The sequence below is a fragment of the Crinia signifera genome, chromosome 2 (assembly GCF_055691185.1).
Source record: "Crinia signifera chromosome 2, ASM5569118v1, whole genome shotgun sequence".
Taxonomy (NCBI): Eukaryota; Metazoa; Chordata; class Amphibia; order Anura; family Myobatrachidae; genus Crinia; species Crinia signifera.
The window spans coordinates 287,200,455-287,220,630 of record NC_139218.1 but is presented as its reverse complement, the minus strand read 5'-3'; positions in this window follow the sequence as shown (position 1 = coordinate 287,220,630).

Genomic DNA, 20,176 nt, shown 5'->3' with positions numbered 1-20,176 from the left:
CCCCTTGTGTATGCTGTCCCAACATGTGTACGCTGTAGCCTGTGCCCCCCGTGTGTATACTGTCCCCCCCCGTGTGCACACTGTCCCCCCCCGTGCCCCCGTGTGCACACTGTCGTCGTCCCCGGTGCCCCTTGTGTGTATGCTGTTGCCCCTGTGTGTGTATGCCGTGCCCCCGTGTGTATACGCAGTCCCTCCCCCAGTGCCCCCATGTGTAGGCAGTCCCTCCCCCAGTGCCCCCCCATGTGTACGCAGTCCCTCCCCCAGTGCCCCCCCATGTGTACGCAGTCCCTCCCCCAGTGCCCCCCATGTGTACGCAGTCCCTCCCCCAGTGCCCCCCATGTGTACGCAGTCCCTCCCCCAGTGCCCCCCCATGTGTACGCAGTCCCTCCCCCAGTGCCCCCCATGTGTACGCAGTCCCTCCCCCAGTGCACCCCCATGTGTACGCAGTCCCTCCGCCAGTGCCCCCCATGTATACGCAGTCCCTCCCCCAGTGCCCCCCCATGTGTACGCAGTCCCTCCCCCAGTGCCCCCCATGTGTACGCAGTCCCCCATGTGTACGCAGTGCCCCCCGTATGTACGCAGTCCCCCCAGTTCCCCCCGTGTGTACGCAGTCCCCCCCCCAGTGCCCCCCGTGTGTACGCTGTGCCCCCCCCCCCAGTGCCCCTCGTGCGTAAGCTCTGCCCCCCCTATGTGTACCCTGTGTGTACATTGTCCTCCTCCAATGCCCTACAGTAAAGCTTCTACTCTCTGGGTGTCATGCTCATTGCCAGGGGTTTCTTGGGATGGATGTCTTGCCTGTTGACAGGGGTTTCATGCACTGGGACGGGTGTCATACTCAATGCCAGGGGTTTGTTATTCTTGTGGCCAGGGGTAATGCTCATTGCCAAGGGTGTGTTATCATTAAACATTTAAAAAATCTAATTGTATTCTTTCACTGAAATTTAAAATTTCAAATAAAAAAAAAAAAAATTGAAAAAAACCTATGAAATTCCAAAGACAAAAAACCTTACGGTTTCACATGTCCCATTAAGGCTTCTTACACATGATCTGGCATTTCTGAAACCTGTTGTAACTCTTCCACTCAAACGCCAAAAAGCAATGAAATTCCGATCATTAAGGCTGACGCCTTAATGGACGTGTTCCTTGCGCAATACAGATATGGTACGCCATCACAGCCTGTGGGTAAGTGCAGATTCAGCACTCTCACAGAGTGAGATTGCTGTCACTCACAAAATGGTGGAGCTGCTAATTCACAGATTTGTGTGCTCATTGGAATACACACATGCAGTCTATGCAACTGAAGGTCTGAGCAGTAAACAGAGCCGAGAGGATGGGGAAAAAGTGGTGTTGATTGGGGTAGGAGGCAGTGTGGTGCAGATGGGGAGGAATAGAAATGCGTAGATGGTAGGAAGGCTAAGCAGCACTGATGGGGGACTAACGAAGCAGATGGGTGGAAAACTGTGGCACGAATTGGGGAAGGTAAGGCAGAGTGATGCGATTGGTTGGGAAACAGAGGAGCAGTTGGAGGAAAGACAGCACTGATGGGGGAGGGGGTTCGGAGCAAAGGGGATAAAGGGAAAACAGAACAGTGTAGATGGAGAGGGGAGACAGCAGTACAGATGGAAGGAAACTGTCATGGATGAGGCGGGCAGAGCAGCATTAATGGAGGGGGAGACAGAGTATCGCTAATAGAGGGGAAGCCAGTGGCACAGATAGAAGGAAACAGTGGCATCTGTGTGGAAAGACAGGGCAGGGCAGATGGGAATAGACACATTGTTGTGGATGAGGGAATCCACACAGCAGTAGGTATCGGGGAAGACAGAGCAGCATGAAGGCGTACGGGAGAAGAAAGAGTAGATGCATAGTAGTTGGGAGTATTATAGTTTTTGCAATTGTGAAAGATGTTTCTGGTAACTGCATGTGAATACTAAATGAAATGGATATAGGTAGTGAGTGTGAAAGATGTTGGACCCTCAGTGGGATAGTTCTAGTAATAGTGTTTATTCTAGCACCCGCTATCTTTGAAAACCCATGCAGTTCCTCTACCCTGTCTGGGGTGTTGCTGGCTGCTCTAGTGTTTCTAGCACAAGTCTGGTTTGCAGTGCTGATATACAGATCACACTAGAAGCACTACAGCAGACAGCTACACCCCAGGCAGGGAAGAGGAACTGCATGGGTTTTCAAAGATGGCGGGTGCTATAATGAACACTATAGTAACTCAGAGGTATAGACAGTTTTAGAAGATTGCAGATACTTATTAGGATGAGTGCGCCACATAACTGCTCAGACCTTCAGTTGCATAGACTGCATGTGTGTATTCCAATGAGCACACAAATCTGTGAATTAGCAGCTCCACCATTTTGTGAGTGACAGCAATCTCACTCTGTGAGAGTGCTGAATCTGCACTTACCCACAGGCTGTGATGGCGTACCATATCTGTATTGCGCAAGGAACACGTCCATTAAGGCGTCAGCCTTAATGATCGGAATTTCATTGCTTTTTGGCGTTTGAGTGGAAGAGTTACAACAGGTTTCAGAAATGCCAGATCATGTGTAAGAAGCCTTAATGGGACATGTGAAACCGTAAGGTTTTTTGTCTTTGGAATATATATATATATATATATATATATATATATATATATATATATATATATATATATATATATATATATATATATATATATATAAAAATAATATATATATATATTTATGTATGTGTGTGTTTGACTCCATGTTCCATGCTGGGCAGAGGTATTGTAGTGGTTGGGGGCAAGGCCTATTTGTGGAGGTGTGGCCACACACTCTGCAAAAAATATGAAAAATACAGTATGCAGAGGGGCTGCAGTGAGCCCTCTCAGACAGGGGCAGAACCAGGGTTTTGAGTGTGTTCACAAACTCAGACCTGACGGGATTTACATTTACATTTTGTTATGCTCATAAAACATGCTACGGCTACTAGTACCAAGACTGTTGTGACTGTTATGAATCTGACTGGTTTCTGCATGATAAGTGCATGCATTTACACAAGGAGATGGCACCTTTACGCCAATCGTGACATTCATGGTGGAAAATGCTAGCAACTAAACAATACAGTCATAAAAATCCATTTTTTTCTCTATTATTGGAAATTAATCTGATATCTTTGGTGGTATTATTTTAGGAAGGTTAGTGGCTCAGTAAGGCACCATCAGGGCATAGCAGGAATCTTTCCAGGGTACAGCATTTAGTCATCAAGGATGTCCCAACTAATGTAGGCCCATATAGGCCAGTAATTTTCTGCAAAAGATAACAATGTATGACCTTAAAGCCTAATCAACTCTTGAAAGAACTTAGCAGTGTGCTAATAAACAGGAAGAGTTTAATTAGGCAATGCAGTTCACAAATTGGCTGCTAGAGTCAGCTGATGTAAGGAAGCACATTGACTGGAGGAGATGCAGTCAACTCATGAGATCCAACATAGTGTAACACCCATGTATCAGCTCCACAATACAAACAGATTTTGGTACTATGAAAAACTAAAATTGAAGTTCTAACTTATTTTAGGTGTCATTTCTGTTCGAGCACAACACATTCATTACACAGATAAACCACCCCACTCTCAAATGCATGAAGTAATCCATATCACCAAGAAAGGTCTACAGCCACAGACTCTAACAAGGCCACAAAGAGTCATTATGGATGGACATCTATGGTCTCTTCCTGAACATGCACCTGTGGGCGTGCCACAGGAACCCTAAAGTCACAGAATGACAACAGCAGCAGTGATTCGCAGAATGATGTACCACCTGCTGAGGTACAGTAGTAAATGATCAGTTCACTGAATGTTTGATCTTAAAGTAAAAAAAAAAAAGTTTATTTTTTTTATTGTTTTATTTTTTTTCCCCTCAGGACAGTTAAAAGACCCAACTCTGGTAAAGAAATGTAAAAGTGGTTGATGCAAACCTGGTAGAGCCTTATAGTAGGTTGGAAGTTAGTCAAGATGTTTTGTACCAAGTGACCAAGAAAAGAGAATCGCAGGATTTACCAGACTATGGGGGAGATTCTCTAAGCTAAAAATGCAGTAAAAACCCTGTTATCAGGGTTTTTACCGCATTTTGGGATGCTGTAAGCATCCCTCGTCTGGTTACCGCGGCGAGGGGCATGGCCAGAAAAATCTGGCCATGCCCCATAGAAGCCAATGGACTTCTACCGCAACCCTCCGCCGACGCCCCGCATGGACCCCCGCCGCCCCGCAACGCCCCCTCACCTGTGTCCGGGCAGCACAGCGCAGTGCTGCCCGGACCTGTGACCTTCTCCCTGCACTGATCCTCTTCCGGGTGCAGGGAGGAGGAGAGCCCGGCGCAGCAGCAGCAGCGCCGGGTGTGTGAGGGAGGGGGGAGCCGCCAGGACCTGCTGGGACCCGGCAACTCTCACCGGAAAGGACAGCTCTTAACACAAGAGCTGTCCTTTGCTATAATTATCGCATATGTTACAACATATGCGATAATTATAAATGCGATGGGCGGCGAAGGGGGGCGGAGATTCTTAGAGAATCTCCCCCTCTGCCAGGATTAGTCAAGCCACCTTTCTGTATTGATGAAAGATAATATGGATTATTGTAAAGTACACAAATTATGTTATTTGCTGGAGAAGACTATGGGGTGAAAATGCAGGGCTGAAAGATACTAGCTAGAGAAAGGTAAAAGGCTGGACTGAAACTGGTAACAGTGGGATCAGTGAACATGGAGAATTGATTGGGACTTGTGAAACAGCAGACTAGGCTGGAACTGGTAATGCTTCTGACTGGGCTGGGACCTCTTGAGAGAAAACTGGAAACAGTAGTTTTGTAGAGCAGATCGACCTGGAAGCTGTTTTAACCAGATTGGAACTGGTTAAATGGTGTTTTATAATAAGTAGATTCTGATTGGTTGCCCATAGCTTCATCCCATGTGAAATAGAACTCCCATCTTAGTACATTTTGGCCTGAGTCTGTGAACACTGTGCAGTGCATACGTTGTAGTAGGAAATTCTGGAAATGAACACAATGGGCGAGATTCACCCCCCCCAAAAAATCAGTGTTTTTACCGCAATTTTATATGCAGCAAAGCCCCACTGACAGGGCTTCACTGCGGGTGGTAACACCAGTTGTAGATGACGTAACCCCATAGAAGCCTATGGGCTTCCCTTAGAGTCCCCTGCCGCCCTGTGTGACCCCCACCAATCTGCACTCCCCCCCCCCCTCACCTCTCTCTGGGCAGCCTCCTGCTGTGCTGCCCGGATCAGTGACCTCCTCCCTGCACCTCTTCCGGGTGCAGGGAGGAGGAAGCGGAGCCCTGGCCGAGCAGCAGCAGCCGGGTAAGTGTCCAGGGAGGGACGGGGGACCTGCTGCATATCGCTGGCCACAACGCAAAGGACAGCTCTTAATACAAGAGCTGTCCTTTGCAGTAATAATCGCATATGTTAGAGCATATGCGATTATTGACAATGCGAATACCGGCGATATGTGGCGGAGGATGTTATTTTCACCCCACCCATTATAATGTGAGCACACTGCAGATGGAATAAGTTGCAGAACTTGAGAACAGGAGACAGGCACATGCTGCTGTCGATTCAGCTGAAGCTTCACAGAGAGCACAATTAGGCAGAGATACTCATAGAAGAAGTAATGTGCAGGCATATGAACAAATTGGTTGAATTCTTTAATAGCTTACAAAAGAGCTGAGTAGAATAGAACAAAGGAATCACAGGAGAAATCTCCATACTAGCTATAGACCAGGAGCCAGAAATTTAGAAATGTGAATTATTGATCTGGTGTGTGCTAATAAACAGGAAGAGTTCATTAGGTACTGTTCACAACTTGGCTGCCAGAGTCAGCTGATGTAAGGAAGCATTTTGACTGGAGGAGATACAGTCAACTCAGGAGATCCAACATGGTGTCACCCGTGCATAAGCTCCACAATACAAGTTTAACTAGAAAAACTTACCTGCAGGACAAGTAAGGTATGAAAAGTCCAATTTTATGACAGAGACAATATTGAGGAACAATAGTTCCTGAGGCTTAGAGGAGAAGTCCTGGCTCAAGTTCACATAACTGCAGAACATTTATGGGTAGTAAAAACTACTGAGAGAATTGAACTGCTGTTTTCTTGCCAGGAGTCCATAAAGATGTATCTGAATACTGTTTATCGTGCCCTGATGGAATACCATGCTTCCCAGCCACATTATAGAAATCTGCTTATCCCCATTACCGATTATTAACGTTTTGTTTGAGAGAATATTTGAATCTGTCATTGTTCAACTTGTAAGCCTTTTTAATATTTATTTTGTATAGAAAGGGTTTTTACTCTGTGAATAGAAGGTCTGTGTATCAAAGTTTCTTTTCTTTATACAGATTGTGTACATCCAACAAATTGTTCATCATATTTCCAATTTCATCTTCATCATATTTTTGGGGGGCAAAAAAAGCATTGGGGCTAATTGGATTCAGGTCTATGCATAAGTATATCATTAGAAGGGGCTTGGAGGACCCGCACCATAAATTCAATGTAAATATTTTATGTAATCTTATTTTTGGGTGGTAAGAATGCTCGCCTGCCAGGAATTTTTATCAAATATAGTTCCTGGCCTGCTAGGGTGCAGCCCTCTGATTTATCATTTAGGCAATATAAACAAGAGGAAAGAAAAGGAAATCAGTTTAAAGTGGGGCGCACTCCTCACCCAAAGTGTCTCTTCTGGACTTTTTTATAAAAACGTACTGTTAGGTGTATATTTTATTAGTGTATATTAACACGTTGGCCTATCCGGCCATCACTTATATTATGGGTTTTCAACTGTATTAGTTGTATGAAACCTTTATATAATATATTCCCTTTACAAGCGATAACACATAGCGAAATTATTAAAAACAAATAAAGATATAGAAAAAACAAAGAAATAGAGATTTAAAAAGTGTCTCTGTGACCTATTTGCAGCTGTATAGGATTTGCTTATTGCAACTGTATAAGATTAGTGTTCACTGCGATTGTAATAAAGAAAGTTTTTCTTCGTCTGCTGTGTTGTGTGTCTTTATTTTTAATTGATATTATTATGTATCCACTCCTCCTTTGACCTTTAATGTCATAAAATTGTTGTCAAATTGGTAGGTTGGTATACTTTATGTGTGAGTATGATTTTTACTCCCACACAATTTCTGGTGGAATTATTCTGTCTCAAAGTGTATATCAAATTCTCTCTCTAATGTATCAAAGATCACTTCTTCTGGATGCTCAAACATTTACTTGCTGTCCTGAAGTGTGATGATGGGTCTCAAAACATTGTGTAACAAGGGGTGCCTGCCGTTCAGCCTAGTACTCCCTTGTATGGGATGTCTGAGGGTCAATGAACAGGGATTTTTACATATGTACGCACAAATGTGTTGGGGTCAACGTTACTAATACATGCAGATAGAGACACCAGTCTGGTTAAGCGACGCTGATGTGCTCATAAAGGGTGTTCCCTACAGTTTACCACTGTACCTAGGTATGCACTATGGAGTTAATTTATTGAGTGATGTTCTCAAACAGAAACATAGTGTGAAACCGGTACTCTTTACCTAGCACGGCGCCCACGATCTTGATCGTGGGCATCGTGAGGTAAAAAATCGCGTCGGTCGCGTCGTATGCGGGCTAAAGATGCCCGGACGCGACGCGACCGACACGATGTACACGATTTCCCCATTGAAAACCATGTTAAACATGGACATCGCGTCGGTCGCGTCGCGGCCGGCCATAAATGTGCCCACGATTTGCCATAGGAATCAATGTTAAAAGACCCGATGGACACGATTTTCATGTTAAATCTCTCAATGGACCCGATTTTACCATAGGAAACAATGTTAAATGGGCCTTAGAGGCCAAATAGTTACCCTGAACTCTGAAATGGCCCCCCCCAATTGTTTACGCCACCCCACGATCAACGTCAACCCGAAGCGTGGCGAGCGCAGCGAGCCCGCGAGGGGCGGCGGTACGCGTCCTCCGACCTTTTCATACCCCCACTATCCACGTCGGCGTGGAGTTGAGAATAGAATAGTGTGGCGAGCACAGCGAGCCACCGAGCCCGAAGCGTGGCGAGCGCAGCGAGCCCCGCAAGGGGACGCGGATACCTTCACAGGTAAACGCGTCCCTTCGCGGGCTTCACAGGTGTCCGCGTCGCCATGGACACCTGTGAAGCCCGCGAGGGGACGCGTATAGCTGTGAAGGTATCCGCGTCCCCTCGCGGGGCTCGCCACGCTTCGGGCTCGGTGGCTCGCTGCGCTCGCCACACTATTCTATTCTCAACTCCACGCCGACGTGGATAGTGGGGGTATGAACAGGTCGGAGGACGCGTACCGCCGCCCCTCGCGGGCTCGCTGCGCTCGCCACGCTTCGGGTTGACGTTGATCGTGGGGTGGCGTAAACAATTGGGGGGGCCATTTCAGAGTTCAGGGTAACTATTTGGCCTCTAAGGCCCATTTAACATTGTTTCCTATGGTAAAATCGGGTCCATTGAGGCATTTAACAGTAAAATCGTGTCCATCGGGCCTTTTAACATTGATTCCTATGGCAAATCGGGAGCATCGCGTCGCGGGCATCGTGGGTACATTTATGGCCGGCCGCGACGCGACCGACGCGATTTCCATGTTTAACATGGGTTTCAATGGGAAATCGCGGGCATCGCGTCGGTCGCGTCGCGGCCAGACATAAATGTACCCGCGATGCCCGCGATGGGCGCCGTACTAGGTAAAGAGTACCGTGAAACCTTCGCGTACAGACTGGATGACCACACGATTTAAATCGTGATATTGTTGTAACTTCCCCTTTACATATGCACATTTATTGGTCCAATTTATTTAGTTCAATATTTTGGTAATCAGGCGTGCACATGCAGGTAAAATTTATATCCATATGCACAGAAAATATAGTTTACAACCAAGTTATATTCTCATTCACGTTTTGCATTAGATATTTTGATTGTTTTACACAAAGTGTGGTATTCCTGCACACACACCGGGAAATCACAGGATTGGACCGCAATTTATTTTGCGCAAATCCGAATGGTATTGGTATCCACTCAGTGATTTATTACTTTTCAATATGGACACAGATTAGTCAAAACCCCTTTTGCTCTATAAGGCACATATTTGCTAGGTCTGAATTTTATTACATTGCTCGCGTACACATGTGTACGCGAGCAATGCAATAAAATTCAGACCTAGCAAAGGGGTTTTGACTAATCTGTGTCCATATTGAAAAGTATTAAATCACCGAGTGGATACCAATACCATTCGGATTTGCGCAAAATAAATTGCGGTCCAATCCTGTGATTTCCCGGAGTGTGTGCAGGAATACCACACTTTGTGTAAAACAATCAAAATATCTAATGCAAAACGTGAATGAGAATATAACTTGGTTGTAAACTATATTTTCTGTGCATATGGATATAAATTTTACCTGCATGTGCACGCCTGATTACCAAAATATTGAACTAAATAAATTGGACCAATAAATGTGCATATGTAAAGGGGAAGTTACAACAATATCACGATTTAAATCGTGTGGTCATCCAGTCTGTACGCGAAGGTTTCACACTATGTTTCTGTTTGAGAACATCACTCAATAAATTAACTCCATAGTGCATACCTAGGGACAGTGGTAAACTGTAGGTAACACCCTTTATGAGCACATCAGCGTCGCTTAACCAGACTGGTGTCTCTATCTGCATGTATTAGTAACGTTGACCCCAACACATTTGTGCGTACATATGTAAAAATCCCTGTTCATTGACCCTCAGACATCCCATACAAGGGAGTACTAGGCTGAACGGCAGGCACCCCTTGTTACACGATGTTTTGAGACCCATCATCACACTTCAGGACAGCAAGTAAATGTTTGAGCATCCAGAAGAAGTGATCTTTGATACATTAGAGAGAGAATTTGATATACACTTTGAGACAGAATAATTCCACCAGAAATTGTGTGTGAGTAAAAATCATACTCACACATAAAGTATACCAACCTACCAATTTGACAACACGTTTATGACATTAAAGGTCAAAGGAGGAGTGGATACATAATAATAACAATTAAAATAAAGACACACAACACAGCAGACGAAGAAAAACTTTCTTTATTACAATCGCAGTGAACACAGTTCTTATACAGTTCCAATAAGCAAATCCTATACAGCTGCAAATAGGTCACAGAGACACTTTTTAAATCTCTATTTCTTTGTTTTTTCTATATCTTTATTTGTTTTTAATAATTTCGCTATGTGTTATCGCTTGTAAAGGGAATATATTATATAAAGGTTTCATACAACTAATACAGTTGAAAACCCATAATATAAGCCGGATAGGCCAACGTGTTAATATACACTAATAAAATATACACCTAACAGTACGTTTTTATAAAAAAGTCCAGAAGAGACACTTTGGGTGAGGAGTGCGCCCCACTTTAAACTGATTTCCTTTTCTTTCCTCTTGTTTATAAGTATATCATTATAAGTATATATATTTTTTTTTTTACTATGTAAGTATATATTTATACAAACCTTTATAAACAACAGAAGTATCCCCATCACCCACTGCCTCTGCCTGTCACCCTCTGTCTATTCTTGATCACCCATTGCCTGACCCTCTCCACACTATAATGCTGTTGCAGGTATTGCAAAATACTTGTCATGCCTGTCAACAGTATTGAAAAGGGGGCAATTTTACTGTATAAGTTTAAACATGCTGGTAAAGCTCAATGTTTAAGTGTGTACTGTTATTCACTCTAAAATGTGTATACCATCATTACAAGTGTGTCGTGATAACAGCACTTCGCATTTCAGAGTTCCTATAGAGATTGCCAACGTGCACTTTGAAAATCTTACTGCATCCCCTAATACCTCTTTCAGACAGAAAAGTCTGAAAATCCCGTCAAAATTATTTTGCCGGGAGCAGCCTGGCCCACCTTCACACAGAAGAACAAATTACCGGGTTGAATATTTCTACCCGGTAATTTGCTGAATAACACGGGTATTTCTTCTGTGGGAGTGGGTCAACACTGGGCATAAATACCTTGTCCTCAACCCTGGTCAATTCCAAGGTCGGAGACACAGGATTTACGACACAGGTGTGCCCTTTCACACAGAAAAAGGACCCGTGTATTTAATGAAATTCCTGAGTGAAACTGCTTCACACGGGTATTTCATTTTCTGTGTGAAAGGGGTATTAGTGATAGTACAATGTAATGCTTCAGCTATATCGTGCCATTCTGCATCTCATATAATTCTTATATGGTCTTGTAGCTCCAGCATGAGGACATTTTTGGAATACACTCATGAGTAATCATAACAACACTATAAATATAGTTATGAATTTGTTTAAAATCATAAATAATTCTAATAGCATGAAGACAAGGATAATATACTGTAAATGGTATCTACTTCAAAATGATCTGCTTCCAAAGTTCCAACTTAATTTACTGTTGCAGTTTCCTGTGCTGAATTGCTTAATTGATGTTTTATCTAACATCAGTTAATTATATCAGTGGAGATAACTGCAAAAGTTAATTAAGTGGGATGTTTCTGAGCAGAGAACTTTATATACAGTAGGCTGCATGGGGTCTTGTTGGAGATATAGGGATTGAAGTAAACATAGTTGCAAAATGGGGCTAAATTTCACCCACAAAATATACACACATATATAGTAAATGACTGCCTTATTATACCATGTGCATACAGTATGTCATCTGTTAAACGGCAGCAGAGCGCTGGGGACATTGCCGGGCAACGTCCCAAGTCTCCCTTTCAGTCCGGCATTGGGGCGTTGCTCGGCAACGTCCCCGAACTTCCACCCGGCGGCTCTTGGCGTCAGTGGCTGACGTCACAGCCGGCGGGCACCAGTTTTGAATAAATAGCCGGCGTCTGCTGGGAACAGACGCCGTTATAGCTTCTGTCAGTTTGCCCTGTCGGATAGTGTTCCTGGTTCCTGGGTTCCTGTGCCTGTCCAGCCTTGCCTGATCCTGTCACCTTTGGGTGGTTGTAGCAGACTCCAGCCTGTTAGCAGCTAAGTCAGAGGTTACCCTTCAAACCCTCTGTACTGTTTATATTCTATTGTTTATCACCACTGTGCATTGTTGCGCCCCACTCTGTATCACTCCACTCTTATTACCAGTGTGTATTATGCTATATATTGTTGCGTCCCACTGTGTATTACTCTATTCAGATCACCAGTGTGTGTTGTACCTCGATTTCCATCTGCTGAGTATTGCACTCCCCTGGTTTTTCTGGGATTTCCCTGTCTCTTGTGGGCTTTTAGTTAGCTTGTCCCCTTGCTCTCTTCTGGCCTTGAAGGACGTGTTGTCAATACATAATACCTGCCTGTAACGGAGTCTGTGCGGACCTAATTCGCCCTTACAGCCGGGACGGGTACAGGTGAAGACTAGCCCTGCACACGTCCGTCAACTCCAGTTAGAGGCAACGGAGTCAGAATTTGACGGGAATACTCCCAGATCCCTAACATCATCATGTATAATAAAAGGCTAAAGTTGCTCCTCACCTCTTTGGAGGCAGCAGCGATAACTCTATGTAAATGCAACAGGAGGTATTATTGCAGTAGTGATCCAATCTGCATTAAAAGAAGCAGTATTGGTCACTGTCGCATGATCATACAGCTTGCTGCAAGTTGTCCATCGTAGATTCTCCGGAAATTTACGTCTGAGATCGTGACCTCTTCCTTATACTTAAATAGTGGTACATTTCCTCTGTTTTTACAAACAAAGGCCATAACCACCCTCTTCCTGCCCCGTAACGGCATCAGTCTGTCAATCACTGACCGAATGATGCAGAACAGCATCCTCTGTCACAGAACATACCGTATTCTCACACACGTATAACAGGTCCTGTGCATGCCTAAAATACTTTAGACATCAGGACGCAGATCCTTCGTGATCTGAATTAGACCCAATGTAGATTAGATGTACTAGAAGCAGAGGTGGGCAACAGACGCTTAGGTCTGGCCCGCCGCACTGACATATATTACTATGACAAGCGGGCCGACTATAGCTGCTTGTCATTGGCAGAGGTGACCTCGAGCAGCAGGACAGACATGACATAAGGTTTCGGAATGCAAATAGAAGTTTTATGTAGATCCGCACAGATCCCACTTATAACTGTTCAAGTGTTGTTAACAATAAATCTGTATTCCTCTTAGAATATTGAGGATGGTGCTACCCGTCTCCAGTTACATGTACAACAATCAAAGACAAGGAAGAAAAAAGAAAGAGACTTCGTGGGTGCACACTCTAACGGTTATTCAGGGTTCCACTAAATGTAATATTTAAAAATGTACTTTTATTATATCCCATAGGAAAATATTAGAAATGTGATACCCACCCACAGAATGTGTGGGAGGTGTCACAATCAAACATTTAAAATATAGAAGAATGACAGTTAGGTGTACAAAGAATAGAAAAGGTGTTTAAAAACGGTTAAACCACCGTGGAGCCGTGATAGAACAGACTGTGAGCATTTAATTAGCTATATATTGCTACTGTGGCGTGTAATGACATTAATAGGTGTGATTCACACCGAGTGACTGTGGTTGGCATACAAATGCAGTACTGACTGCTCTGATGAAGCCATATATCCGGCGAAATGCGCATCAGTTTGATTAGCCGCTGATGCAGACTGTGTTTGACATGTGCCGTTAGACGCTGAAGTAGTAGAGAGGACCGTGTTGCCAGCAGAGAATAGCTTAAATACAATAAATTGTCTATTTATTGTGTACTGCTGAATCTATACGAGGGTGATGAGGGGATACCATTAATACCATGGATGTTCCAATGTGTTAATTCATACCAGCCTGATATATCGGATAGGATGATCTGCTATATACACATGCGGCATTGAACACGTCAGTCCGAGAATATAACTCGTATGAGCACTGCCACCAATAGCTATACCTAAGTATTAGCAGGGAATAGTGGCAAACCTAATAGCAACTATTTGTGTATTAATGACATGTTCACTGGTCCTTTAAAATACTGTATTATGTGTGGCAGATAATAGGGACCCTTCACGGCGGATCTGTGAACTAGCGGTCCAGCGGACACAGATCAGCTTAGTAGCATCAAAATAAAGATTCTTTTGAATATATCCCGTACAGCCACACACAGACCACGCAGACCAACCCAGGCTGTGTACAGTGATTTGACACTTTTCCTAAAGGACATCCATGACTATTGCAGACTGTATACACTGTTGCAGATTGTATACATTTTTCTGCAGACTGTAGAAATTACTACAAGATCACTCATCACACCTTTAGCAGACATTACTGCATTTGTATGCCAACCACGGTCACTCGGTGTGAATCACACCTATTATTGTCATTACACGCCACAGTAGCAATATAAAGTATAGCTAATTAAATGCTCACAGTCTGTTCTATCATGGCTCCACGGTGGTTTAACCGTTTCTAAACACCTTTTCTATTCTTTTTACACCTATATGTCATTCTTCTATATTTTAATTGTTTGATTGTGACACCTCCCACACACTCTGTGGGTGGGTATCACATTTCTAATATTTTCCTAAGGGATATAATAAAAGTTAATTTTTATTGTAAATATTACATTTAGTGGAACCCTGAAGTCTCTTTCTTTTTTCTTCCTTGTCTTTGATTGTATGACATAAGGTTTGCATTATGATTACTTTGTTACTGCTGCCACCGTCGCCGTTAATGCCCGTCTGTGCCTGAGTCACCGTGTCCCCTCCCACGCACCCAGAAATGCTGTGCGTGGCCGGCACAGATGGGCATTAACGGCGGCGGCAGCAGTAAGAAAGTAACACCGCTTCCCCTCCCACGCTCCCAGAAATGCTGTGTGTGGCAGGCACAGTTGGGCATTGACGGCGGCGGCGGCGGCAGCAGCAGTAGTAACAAAGTGTCACCGCGCCCCCTCCCACACCACAGTAATGATCTGCAGGGCGGGTGCAGTCAGGTTTTGGCGGGCACATCTTTGAGGCGACAGAATGGCTAAGCAGCTCTCTCCTGGCTTCCCCCTCTCTCAAGGAACACCACACCACACAGAAAAATAATGGTAAAGTAAATCAAAGTGGGCTCAATCTGGGAGGCATAATGTGAATTATGGCTTAATCCCAGTTGCATAACATGCATTTTGGCTTATTCCATGTGTCATATTGTGAATTTTGACTCCCTCCGTGTGAATTTTGGCACATTTTGTGTGGCTTAATGTGTATGGGGCAAGTATAAAGGGGTCTACTATTGTGTTGCATAATGTGTATAAGGGGTATATGGTGTGGTACACTACACTCAAGGACACCCTGTATTTGCATGACCGCTCCCACTTTTCCTAAGCGCGGCCCTCGAACATTTACTGGTGTGTTAAGAGTTAAGCGGCCCCCCAGCTGAAATTATTGCCCACCCCTGCCTTAAAGGGTCAGTGACCAGAGGGCTTGTTGTAGTTTTGCTTAGCATATGCAGCAATGGTGGATGTGCAACAACAGCACTTGATGGACCTACAAAATAAAGAACGGTTATTAATTATAGTCATGGTTGGAAATGAAAAAAACAAAACAGTTTTTGATAAAAAAAAATTATTGGTTTAAAATTTTTTGCATTAATATTTGAAGAAATACAAAAACCTGTTTATAATATTAATACTGGGAATCATTGCTATTTATTAGAAACCCTGATACATGCTTTTTAACATCCAGAGTTATTAGGCTTTCATTTATGTTTCAATAAAACTAAAAAAAAATGTATTACTGCTTACACTAAACATATTAAAACACACAAAGTACACTTAGAGAGGCTAAATTGAAAATAAGAAGAAATTAATGTTCAGCATTAAACCTACTTATTATGTATAATTAAATAGATCTGCATAGAAATACAAAATGGAAAAGGCAAAAGCACTTCAGCTAAACAAACACCAACACAAACAAAAGGAATAAAGGTGTCCATATGCGGTGCATTTTGCAGGTGCGATGCACGCTCCCACACACATCCCATTGCACAGTTTAAAAAGTATGTGCTGCACATGCTTTTTTAACTAGCTTCTGATCGCTTTGCTTGCAATCCCAAGTCCAAAATGCATGCAATTATTGTAACGTGTATATTATACCAAAGGCCATAATGTCTATTACATATTATACCACCCACCATAATGCTTATTACATATTATGCTACACATAGTAAGTGCCACCTACCTACATTCTCATTGTCAGGGGTTACATGCATCTTACCAGGGGTTTCTTGCTTAATGACAGGGGTTTTGTGCTTCTTGCCAGTGGGTTCATGCTCGTTGTACATGCTTGTTGCCTGGGGGTTAAATGCTCTTTGCCATGGAGATTATGCACTTGTTGCCAGGGGGAATTACATACTTGTTGCCTACAGGGAGTTTACATGCTTGTTGGGGAGGGTTAAATGCTCATCAGTAAATGCACAGTGCTGCCGCCTCCTTCAGTCTTGCGCCCTAGTGCTGGTTCATGTTCAAGCAGTGGGGTAGTTGCTAAATCCTAGTAAGCTAAAGCCAAGCAGTGGCCGAGAGCAGCATGCCCCATCCTTATTGGGAGGTGAGTTGCTCCATTGAACCCCCCATTCGGGTGCCTCTGGCAGGTAGCAAGGAGCAGTCTCCCTACCTGCCTCCTGCTGCAGCCCGCTAGACATGTAGCAAAGCGCTTGCTTGGCCGCGGAAACTGGTATGACAGGGAACAGGAACAGTCTACCTGCCTTCTGCTGCAGCCCGACACTAACATCTGCCTCATCCTGGCAGAGCCCGGACAGCTTCCTTCATGGAATTAAAAGTAGAAAAAAAAATATCATAAACGCCAGGGGGGGGGGGGGGGCATCTGCCTGGGTGCCCCCCCTTAGACCTTCCATGTACATACATACACACATGCATAAATATATCTAGACAAGATGCTTTATTATGTTTGTTTGTTTTTTTAAGCTCTGCAGCTCTTGCTGCCAGCCTCTCATAGAACACATCATACTGCTTAACTACTGCTTTTACTAGGGCCACATTTTCATCATAAATATGATATTTCTCCCTGTTTTGGTCTCTCTAGGCTGGCTAGAATAGTCTTTCTCCTCTTCCGACTAAACCGCACCCCATCTGTGCCTCTGCATCATCTCCACCCTATATCTAATCCTCTCCCCTTCCATAGGAACACTAAACCTATAAGTATTCTGAAATGTGCTTACAATGTGCTTACACACTATACGACTGCAGCACTGCCGATATCAGTAACGATATCAGCAGTGCTGCCCGATAATTGAGCAATAAAACACGGAGCGATATTGCTAACAATGATGTCACCTGGATCCCTGCCAAACATGCAGGTCCTGACAATATAGTCACATTTGAACACATGTGTAGACGAAGGAGGGGATTGTTAACGCCCAATGGGACCGCACATCATGAATGATATAGTGGGTATGCACTAAACAATATGAATGCTAATAATATTCATGCACATCATATCATTTAGTCAAATAGTGTGAACCCATAGTGTGAACCCAGCCTAACATTAACCACACACTCTCCACAAACACAAAACAGGTACACATATAAGGTTGAGAAAAAAGGGGGGGGTTGTGTCCCTGTCCTGCGTCTATAGGTGAGCAGCACTCCTCTAAAGGCTCCGCCGCTAATGGGAGTCTGATGTACAAGATAGAGAGAAGAAGGTGTAGAGGTGCGCTCAGAAGGTGATATCACCAATCCACAATTGTAAAAATACAAAATTTATTTCATACAATAAAATGGTTTAAAATACATTTGTCATGAGTGGTTTACAGAGATTGTTGGTGGATCGTAGTAATTCATAGTGATTCCGAACAAAGGTGTAGATTGATCATGCGAAATAACCCTACGCGTTTCGTCCACTAGGGACTTCCTCAGGGGTAATACACCAAGATCTAAAAAAGGTGATGAGACAATGCTGTGAAGAACAGTCTTAAGTGGGTATAAAGAATAATTCAGGGAATGGGAGGCTGGTAGGAAGAGTAAATGCGAAGAACAAGAGGAGGAAAGAGAAGGTGGGCGGTTCCTTATGAGGAACTAGCAGTAGAAATGCAGACCAGAATTTCCCGGGTCAACCTTAGTGTGGAAAAAAGTAGATAACGTGTAATACACATACCTATGGAATCTTTATACCTTGGTATAGTGTGAATAGATTGAAGTACACTCTTTATAGGTTTTTAAAAAGAAGGTGTGGTCACCGTTGTGGGTCAGATGACCCTGTAGTGCTTCTACTGAAGTGAGCAGTGATATCTGTAAGTTAATATCATGTTGATGAATAAACGGATCTATATAGGACCAATCACATGTCGAAGGGTCCGTTTTTGTAATATTACAGACAAAAGGCAATCAAATTTACAGGATAAATACAAAAATGGATAACAATGAGCTAAAGTAAATAGAATACTGGAATGGTTCTCATAGGGGTAATGATAAATGAAAACATAAAAACTTGTCGAGAGCCAGTAAGTCCAATTCGGACACAATAGTATCATAACAATGGGTTCACAAACAATACATTTCTAGAAGAAACATGCATATAATTGTGGAGAGAGTACAACAAAGGATGGTACATACCAGAATAAAAGGCGAAATGGCACACCTCTCCGACTGATGACAATTTCAGATATATAGTTGATTCTAAATGTCAACACATATGTCTGTTAGACAATTAGCCGATACACAGAAAAGTGCTATAGCACGACGGATGAGAATTAGAATATAATAATCTATGATGGAATGGGGGTTAAGGCAATTAGGTAACTGAGATGTATCAGTCCCAACGTGGATGTCAGCCATCCTAAAAAATAATAAAAAGAAAACCACCATAAACAACACCTAAGTGTATAGTGGTCAAATGGGTCTCCGTATAAACTGATTACATCCATGAAGGTTACACAACCATCTATGGATTGATGATACATAGAATTCATTGACAGACGCATTTGTTTTACTGATACATAGAATCATTGATATGGCCCACTAGAGAAGCGTTAAAACACACTGAATGTGTGTAACCACTAAGGGTGCCCAGGATCATAGCAGAGCCCCCTTAGGGAATACAGAGTGCATGATAAAAATAAAAATAAAGCTCTTATAGTGAAACACAGTGTATAATTACATATATTGTGTACATGGTAGGTGGTACCTTAACATACATAGGTTCCTGCTATACAGGACCAATAGAGTGCAACCTACCCGAATCAGCTATCCACAGTCTCGATCAGCAGGGAGAGAGATAATGACCCTCTATTGAGAGGTGCTATATATACCCGTCAGTGAGTGACCTCACTTCCTGTTTACCGGCTAGAGGCATAAAGAGGCTTTTCTTAATATAAAAGGATAGCAGGGGATGAAATGCACTAATGGGGAGAAAGGCGCTGAGTGGTGAAGTCATATAGGAAAGTGGATAGTAAATAGTCTGCAGCGTGTATCTATAAGAAGGAAAAATGTCAAGGAGTGTATACTTCCGGGAACGCTGTGCGTTCCATCTGCGTCTCAACCCTCAGTCTGGGAGGGTGGACGCTTCAATGCACTAGCTCAAGGGAAAGTAATGCGTTCCTAGTGCATCTCAGCCCTCAATTAGGGAGGGTGGACGCCGTGTGTGGGGACTTCCGGGAACGCCGTGTGTTCCAGATTAGAGTATCCGCCCTACATAGCGTCTCAGCCCTCGGTTTAGGAGGGTGGACTCCATGTATGTGAGATTCCGGTGACGCTATGCGTTCCAAATGAATGTATCCGCCCTGGATTGTGGGCTGGTACCGGGGGAAAATAAAGCGAACTAATAGGTGCTAGTGAAAGGGGAGGAGACGTACATCAAAAGTACAGGCGTGGCGCTGTATTCAGTATAAGGTTGCCTAGGTAACGTAGATGGAACTGATAGCGCTGCCCATGTTCCAAGTTTACCTAGGTAGCAGGTACCTAGGCGTAGCACTATAAGTGTCAGCTTGTGGCTGATAAAACAAGGTAGAGTGACAACATTATAGGTTATATGTTAAAAAAGGGTGACGGCTCCTATGTATTTAAAGTGGTACGCTCTGAGTGTCAGCGTGTGACCCTGTATTTTAGAGGAGCTACGTGCTCGGGTTTAAAGTTAAATTAATGGGGTAACATAATAGGTATGGTGTAAGGTGAAATATTCACAGGGGAGAC